Source organism: Helianthus annuus, chromosome 13 (genome assembly GCF_002127325.2).
Source record: "Helianthus annuus cultivar XRQ/B chromosome 13, HanXRQr2.0-SUNRISE, whole genome shotgun sequence".
Lineage (NCBI taxonomy): Eukaryota > Viridiplantae > Streptophyta > Magnoliopsida > Asterales > Asteraceae > Helianthus > Helianthus annuus.
Window position 1 is genome coordinate 71886540 of NC_035445.2, and position 7472 is coordinate 71894011.

At 30.3% G+C, this 7472-nt stretch overlaps 1 long non-coding RNA gene across 1 annotated transcript; it reads left to right on the top strand.

Moving 5' to 3' along the window:
* Positions 1-1276: 1276 nt before the first annotated feature.
* On the top strand, positions 1277-5830 carry LOC118485637. The gene is made up of 7 exons (XR_004877196.1): positions 1277-3056; positions 3169-3278; positions 3490-3574; positions 3660-3721; positions 3896-4920; positions 5339-5394; positions 5509-5830. It is a non-coding gene; the product is annotated as an uncharacterized LOC118485637 (long non-coding RNA).
* The last annotated feature ends 1642 nt before the right edge of the window (positions 5831-7472 follow it).

The following is a 7472-nucleotide window of genomic DNA, read 5'->3' on the forward strand; positions in this document are numbered from 1 at the left end:
TTTAATTTATATTAAATAAATAAGAGATAAGATAAAAAATAAAATAAAATAATTATATATCAATAATCATTAAAATTAATATCATCAATAACACATTATACTAAATAATATATTATAGATAAAGGTAGATTAGTTTAAAGTTAACTTTGATCTTAATTTGTTTTAATAATTGGTTTAAAGATAATTATTCCAAACTTATGATTATTCTATAAAATGATCTTTGACAAGGTAACCATAAATTTAAATTTCGAAGTAACTAATATATTAAAAGTAGCTCAAATATAATTCGTAATAAAAACACAACAATATATTTTCAAAGAAAACATATAATAAAAAAAATAGGTAAAGGGATCCAAATGATATCAAATATTACGAACTTATCCATGATATTAGTATTAGAATTTAATAGATTAAGATAAAATTTAAACCGAAAGATCATAAGTATCATAAAAATATCATTAAATTAAAGTTAAAAAGTAAAGAAAAGAATTATTATTATAATATTAAAATAATAAAAATATATAAAAAACTATATATATTATTAAAATATTAAAATTACTATTTGTACCGATACCAAACAAGACCGTACCGGTATTTTCGATACCAGTATCGGTTGACACCAAGCTTATCCCACCCCGTGATACTAAAAAATCATTAAATTAAAGTTAAACAGTAAAAAAAAGGAATTATTATTATAATATTAAAATAATAAAAGTATTAAAATAACTATATATATATATATATATATATATATATATATATATATATATATATATATATATATATATATATATATATATAGGATAATGCTAGATAAAAAACTCTAAAATTCTTAGAAAACTCTGGAAACCCAAATGGGAAGCCATTTTTACCCAACCTCCCGACATTTTTTTTTTTGAAAAAAATTACACATGTAATATACATGTTTTAGAGTGTTTTGGGCCAAAAAAAACAAAAAAGCGCCGAAGGGATTTTTTTAAAAAAAATAAACAAATTTCAGCTCCTAACACGTGTTAAGCAAAAAAGACATAATTTCGCTGAAAATTGCTGAAACTTGTTTTTTTTTTTTAAATATCCCTTCGGCGCTTTTTTGATTTTTTTGGCCCAAAAGTCTTAAAAACATGTATATTACATGTGTTATTTTTTTCAAAAAAAAAAAATGTCGGGAGCTTGGGTTTTCTCGGGTTTTTTATATATATAGGGTTTTCTATCTAGCCCTACCCTATATATATATATATATATATATATATATATATATATATATATATATATATTCTAATATATTATTAACAAGATTTTGGCTAAATTAATTAGATTATTATAAATAATAATAATAATTTACAAATAAAACAACACAATTTGCAACAAAGCAATGCATGAAACACCATATTAACATATAGTACAGTAAATTAATGCTAGAACCTAATCTATACTATATTATAAAGCATTTCATAAGGATACCAACCAAATTTAAGTAATTACAATCTTTTATACTTATGGTACAACAACTTAATGATGTTAGTAAGGGGTGAAATGGTCTTTCTACATTAATATTAAAAAATAAAAAAATAATTATCTATATCTATATCTATCTATCTATACTATATTATAAAGCATTTCATAAGGATACCAACCAAATTTAAGTAATTACAATCTTTTATACTTATGGTACAACAACTTATTGATGTTAGTAAGGGGTGAAATGGTCTTTCTACATTAATATTAAAAAATAAAAAAATAATTAAATGAGAATATAATCACAATCTATATATAATCTAAAATTTAGTTACATATTCTATTTTAAAACCAACATTTATGAAGTTTTAAATGCAATACTTAAAATAATATTGATTAAAATAAATACGTAGAAATTTAGTTAATAAAATTAATATTATAATTCTAACAAATTAGGCTTAAAATAAAATTAAAGATAAACGTAACTGAATTAATGGAATTAAAGAATAGAATTAAAGGAATTTTAAGAACAACTCTTCATCTCCTTCCATTAACTCTAAATTAATGGAATTAAAGGAGAAATTAGAATTATAAACATAACTAATATCATGAGTTTTTGTTAAGTAAATATTAAAAAAAACGTATATGAATTTACACAAAAATACATACATGAATCCTTGCATAATTTAAGAGTTTTCAGTTACATAGTCTTTTAATTGGCATTTGATAGAATGGTAATATTGACCTCCACATTCATTGCGCATGTGTTTATACCGTAAATTATTGTTCTATTTTAAAATCAATATTTATGAAGTTTTAAATGCAATACTTAAAATAATATTAATTAAAATAATACTATATCTATCTATATACCTTTATTAAGAGAACTGGGTTTTCTACCCTTTTAGTAATTTTGCTATACGTACACATCTTCAAGCAACATGTACAAAAGAGTCAAGCCATTTTAAAGGGGGTAAAGTTGCCAATTGTTTAGAAATTTAAGACACTTTAGGGGTATTTTAGTGATTTTGGCACATCATTAATTGATTTTTTTTCATGAATATTATTAATGTAATCTTCTAGAACACAAACTGTCCAAATTCTAAACCGACTTTGATAGTTATTGAGGATTTATGATGAAAATTAGATGTTCAAGCTATTAAACGGTTCTTATACAATCGTTCAATTGTCTCCGCAAGCCACAACACCCACCCACTGTGGCTCCACGAATACAAACCGATTGTCACCGTTGCCGCCGCTGTCACCACCGTCCAACCAGACTCACAATCGCCTCTGTTCCCGGCGTCACAGGCTACCGACGCCATGAAATTATTCTATTTATACATTTTGCGTAGGATGTTAGAAACAGTACCAACACGTGTCATCCATCGCTCATACTGCATCCATATTTAGGCCATCGACACCACTCCTCCACTTAATACCACTAATCACCAGCGCTCTGCCGGCAGCCACACCGCTACTCCACACGCGCTGGCTCAAACCAACGTTGCCTCACCCTCGATCTTCCCCAAATCGAAGTCGGCGAGATTAGGGCTCCACAACCCAAGCGACAGTTTCGTCAGAGATTAGGGCTCCAACAGGTACGAACAAGCTTTCTAATTTCAGTTATCTTTAGGTTAATGTTCTTATATTTGAGTGTTTTTTTTGGGCTCATGCTTGAGTGGAGATGAATTTCAATAGGTATTTTTATAGTTTGCAGAGTAATGCTGATTTGTTGTTTGGAGGAATTACAATTGTGGGGGTAGTAGCCATGTGAATTTATCCTAGATCGCATGAAATCCATTATCCCTAATGCTTTTAAGGTGAATGTTTATATTTTTCATGTTCATTGTGGCTCTGTAATTTGTTTATTGATTAAACATTTTAATAAATGTTTTATAGCGTCTCTCGCCGGCAACCTTTTTGGGTGCATTATTTTGCTTCAGTGTGTTTTGTTTCAACAACCCATATGCGTGCATCTATAGTTTTCTTTCTGATTGGAATTTGTGATGCAATGCTATTTTTTTTGTTCAGGAAACAGGTAAGCTGCCTTGGGAAGTATAGTGTGAGGGTGTAGAGCCAGAGTAATAGCCGATCATCACTCGATTCGCAAGTTTAGGTACACACTCCTATTTTAATCATTTGTTTTACGAATATAAGAATTTGTCGATGATCATGCTTCATATTGCTTATTATTCGTAAAGATGAACTTAAACGGGAATTGCCAAGACAAGCTGACACGATTGATAGGTTCATGAAAATTCAGGTATATTTATGCTAAAAGCCTCCAATTATGTATATACTTCATTAATTAATTGTTTAAATGGACATGTTTGGTATATGCTTTATATCAAATTGGCCAAATATGATATGTTTTTGCAAATGGCTAAGCATATGTGCTTTGCGCATTCTTGACTTGCATATTTTTTTGTCGATATAGGATAGATGCTGATTAAGAGTTACTTTAATTGGGTTTTCTATTATTGTTGCACGACGGAGGGTTTTGTTTTATCAACGGATTTGACCCGATAAACAAAACAATCTGATAAAAGACTAAAGATAATCAGATTGACCAGCAGATCTTGAAGGGGTAACTGCCACTTTTGTTGGGTTGTTGATTAATCACCGCATCCAAATAACTATAAGGCAAAATTTTCACTGCAAGTAAGTTATATAAAAATCCACCATAGTTGCTTAATATTGAACGTTTCCTATAATATTCCCATATGCAACTTAAACATTGATCGTTTGTTGTATCTTGGCTCGAGCTTAATATTTTGTTACTAATATAGTATACTGAAAGTATGCTGAAATGTTTTCCCATGACCGTGAGGCGTATGAGGTTGCCTGTGAGCATGTACACTCATGTTGTGTTCTTCTAGCAAAAGTGGATTAAGTTTAAGATTAATGGCCAATGGCACACATGGATAGACTATGGAAATTTATGACTTGATTTGTATTTTTTATCTTTTCTTTTATAAGTTAGTAATCTTTGTATTTTTATATTTATCTAATTTTATTTTTTAGATATTAAACCAGGTGGCTTGGGAAAAGCCTTGTGCCTAGGAAAAAATGGTTTCTTTGTGCCTGGTAAAATATGGTTTGCTATTTTGAGACAAGAGTGTAATGATTGTATCTATATAATGCTGCAATTGTTGTCGATGTCATAGAGGAAAGCCCTCAACTGAAATTGTGAGAAAATTCAGAATTATTAAGCACATGTGATAGATTTTACCCCATCACATGCTCTCTTTGATAAAATCAATTGTCCTACAGAAGATGAGGTTAGATGATATTATTTTTTTTGTGGAAATAAAAGATACTCTGCCACAACTGCAAGAATGTCCTGCTAGATGGGGATGGTTGTAAGCCCTTTGGTTCTTCCACACCTCCATCGATCCCAGCTAAAGACAAGGGGGTGCTACCTATACCGACACCAGTTAAGCGCGTTGAAGCGATCGTAAGGTATATATCGGCTTACACTTTATTCGTGCCCTGTTTAATAAACCTTTTTAATTAAAGATGTGCTATTTACCTTTCTACTCGATCTGAAATGTTATTTACATACCTGGTATATGTTTACTCTATTTTAAAATTAGGAGGCTACAACAGTCGGAAACTTGAGTTCATAAATATAAAGTGCATTACTCTACATTAAAAAAATAGGAATAAAAAAACTTGGTAACGCATCACTTCGAATGTGTAAAGACATATAAGGGGAGAAGTTGGCTTTTGAAAAAAAATAAACTTGGTATCGTTATAAATTGAAAGGCAACAAAAAAACTTTCAACTGTAATTGATTGATTTCCATAAACAATGTAATTGTGCATATTTATTTTTAGATAATCGTCTACATAAATGTTTCGTGCTTTTCCTTCGCAAGCCTGCTTATGCAGATTCGGATTCAGAAGAAACAGTTGACAGTGACCCACATGAAAGGTATGCCGTCTGCACTTAGTGTTAGTAATGAAAACCTGTACTACTTTTCGATGCATATATACATAAACATAGTATACCATTTTTAATAGTTTTCTTTTCGTTATTTCACTGCAGTCAGTTGGCTGGTGATGGGATTGGGGATGGCGTTATCCAATAAGATAGGAAGGCGTGCGAGAGTTTATCCGTTTTCCCTTTTTCTGTTTCATGTTTTTTTCCCTTGGAAGACATCTTTTTTCACTTCTTTTTGGCCAGCAAGTTTTGCCAAGGAAACAACTTATGGCCCATGGTTTAATAAACTTTAATCACTCCCCTTTGTAGGCATATTGTCTTACATGTTATGCACCGGCCATGTCAGACATCTTACCACGAACAAACAATAGCTATTATGCATACCGTGCATCGCACGGGCTTTTTCCCTAGTTTTAATAAAAGTATAGTTGGTAATGTCCATGATACTTTGTTTTGGTTGGACCCTTGGCTTTTAATGAACATTTAAAAGATAGTTGGTAATATTTTCAGTCTTCTCACAAAAAAATGTAGAAAAAATGTAGTGTGGATAGTAGGATTTGCAGGAACGAAGACGGTACATACAGGATGAGCAGGAACTGGAGAAACAGTCACGGATCTTTTTGGATATTTCGAAATTGAATTGGATCACTACAGTGGCGGAGCTTGACCAAAAGTTTCAAGGGGGCGTAAAGTCATGAGACTCATTCTATCGTTATGTTTCGGGTCGGGCCGACTATTCCGGGTCAAATAATAATAGTTTCAAATAAATCTAAAAAATTTTATTCATTCGAAGTACCCGTTCTTAAATATAAAAAAACTAAATATTGTTTAACAAACAAAAGACCAATACATATATATATATATATATATATATATATATATATATAGGTAGAGGATCCTGTACAAAGTGAGACTTTTGTGAGAAGTGTAAAGAAATAATTTGGGAATGACAAGTGCCCTTTATCTTAATTAATTCAAAAGGGTGTATTAGTAATTTCCATTATTTATCAATTAATTGATTTCCAAAGATAACTGCCAAAAACTGGCGATGAGATATATCAGGCGAATTCGAATTGTTCTATACATTTAATTGTTTACGGTAAGTTCTTGTTTTAGTGTTATATTCCCCAGTCAATAGTGTTATATTATGTACAGGCCATCTTTAATCTCCTTTTCATAGTGTTTTATCCCCATCAATAGTGTTTTATTCTATATAGTGTCTTACAGTAAACAGATAGTGTTATATCTTTCTATAGTGTTTTATCATGTAATATACTGTTCCTTTCATAGTGTTTTATTCTGTATAGTGTCTTACAGTAAACAGATAGTGTTATATCTTCCTATTGTGTTTTATCATGTAATATACTGTTCCTTTTCATAGTGTTTTATCCCCATCAACAGTGTTTTATTTATGTATAGTGTCTTACAGTAAACAGATAGTGTTATATCTTCCTATAGTGTTTTATCATGTAATATACTGTTCTTATAGTGTTATAAAAGTTGTTGTGAAGGAAATCGAAGAATTTATTCTGTACGAGAAATTCGCTGATTTTTAGGAGATTGATGGGGGGTTTTGAAACGGTTACCATAAATTCGCTGATTTTTATGAGATTGATGGAGGTTTTGAAACGGTTACCATATTTGAAACGTTGGAAAAGTCACTATTGCCCTTCAATTTTACATAGGGTCCTTCTAATTAAAACATAATTTACATTTTTATACCCTATTGATCTCAACCATTAGATCAAATATCCAATGGTTTAAAATACTTCTTACCCTTCTCACATTTTAGACACTTTTTACCATATCCCTACCCTATATATATATATATATATATATAATGGTGCGAGATAAATGAAATCTGGACGAAGAATTACAACTCAGCTCGACAACCTTTAAGATTTAAAGTGGTAACAAACTTTACTTTGATTTATATATTGTATAAATATTTAGGCAAAATAATTGAAGGGAAAATCCTATATAATTTTAAAATTTTCGGACGAAAAATCTGAAATTATACCCTTCTAACCGAAACATTGGAGGGGGCGGGTGCACCCCGAGGCACCTAC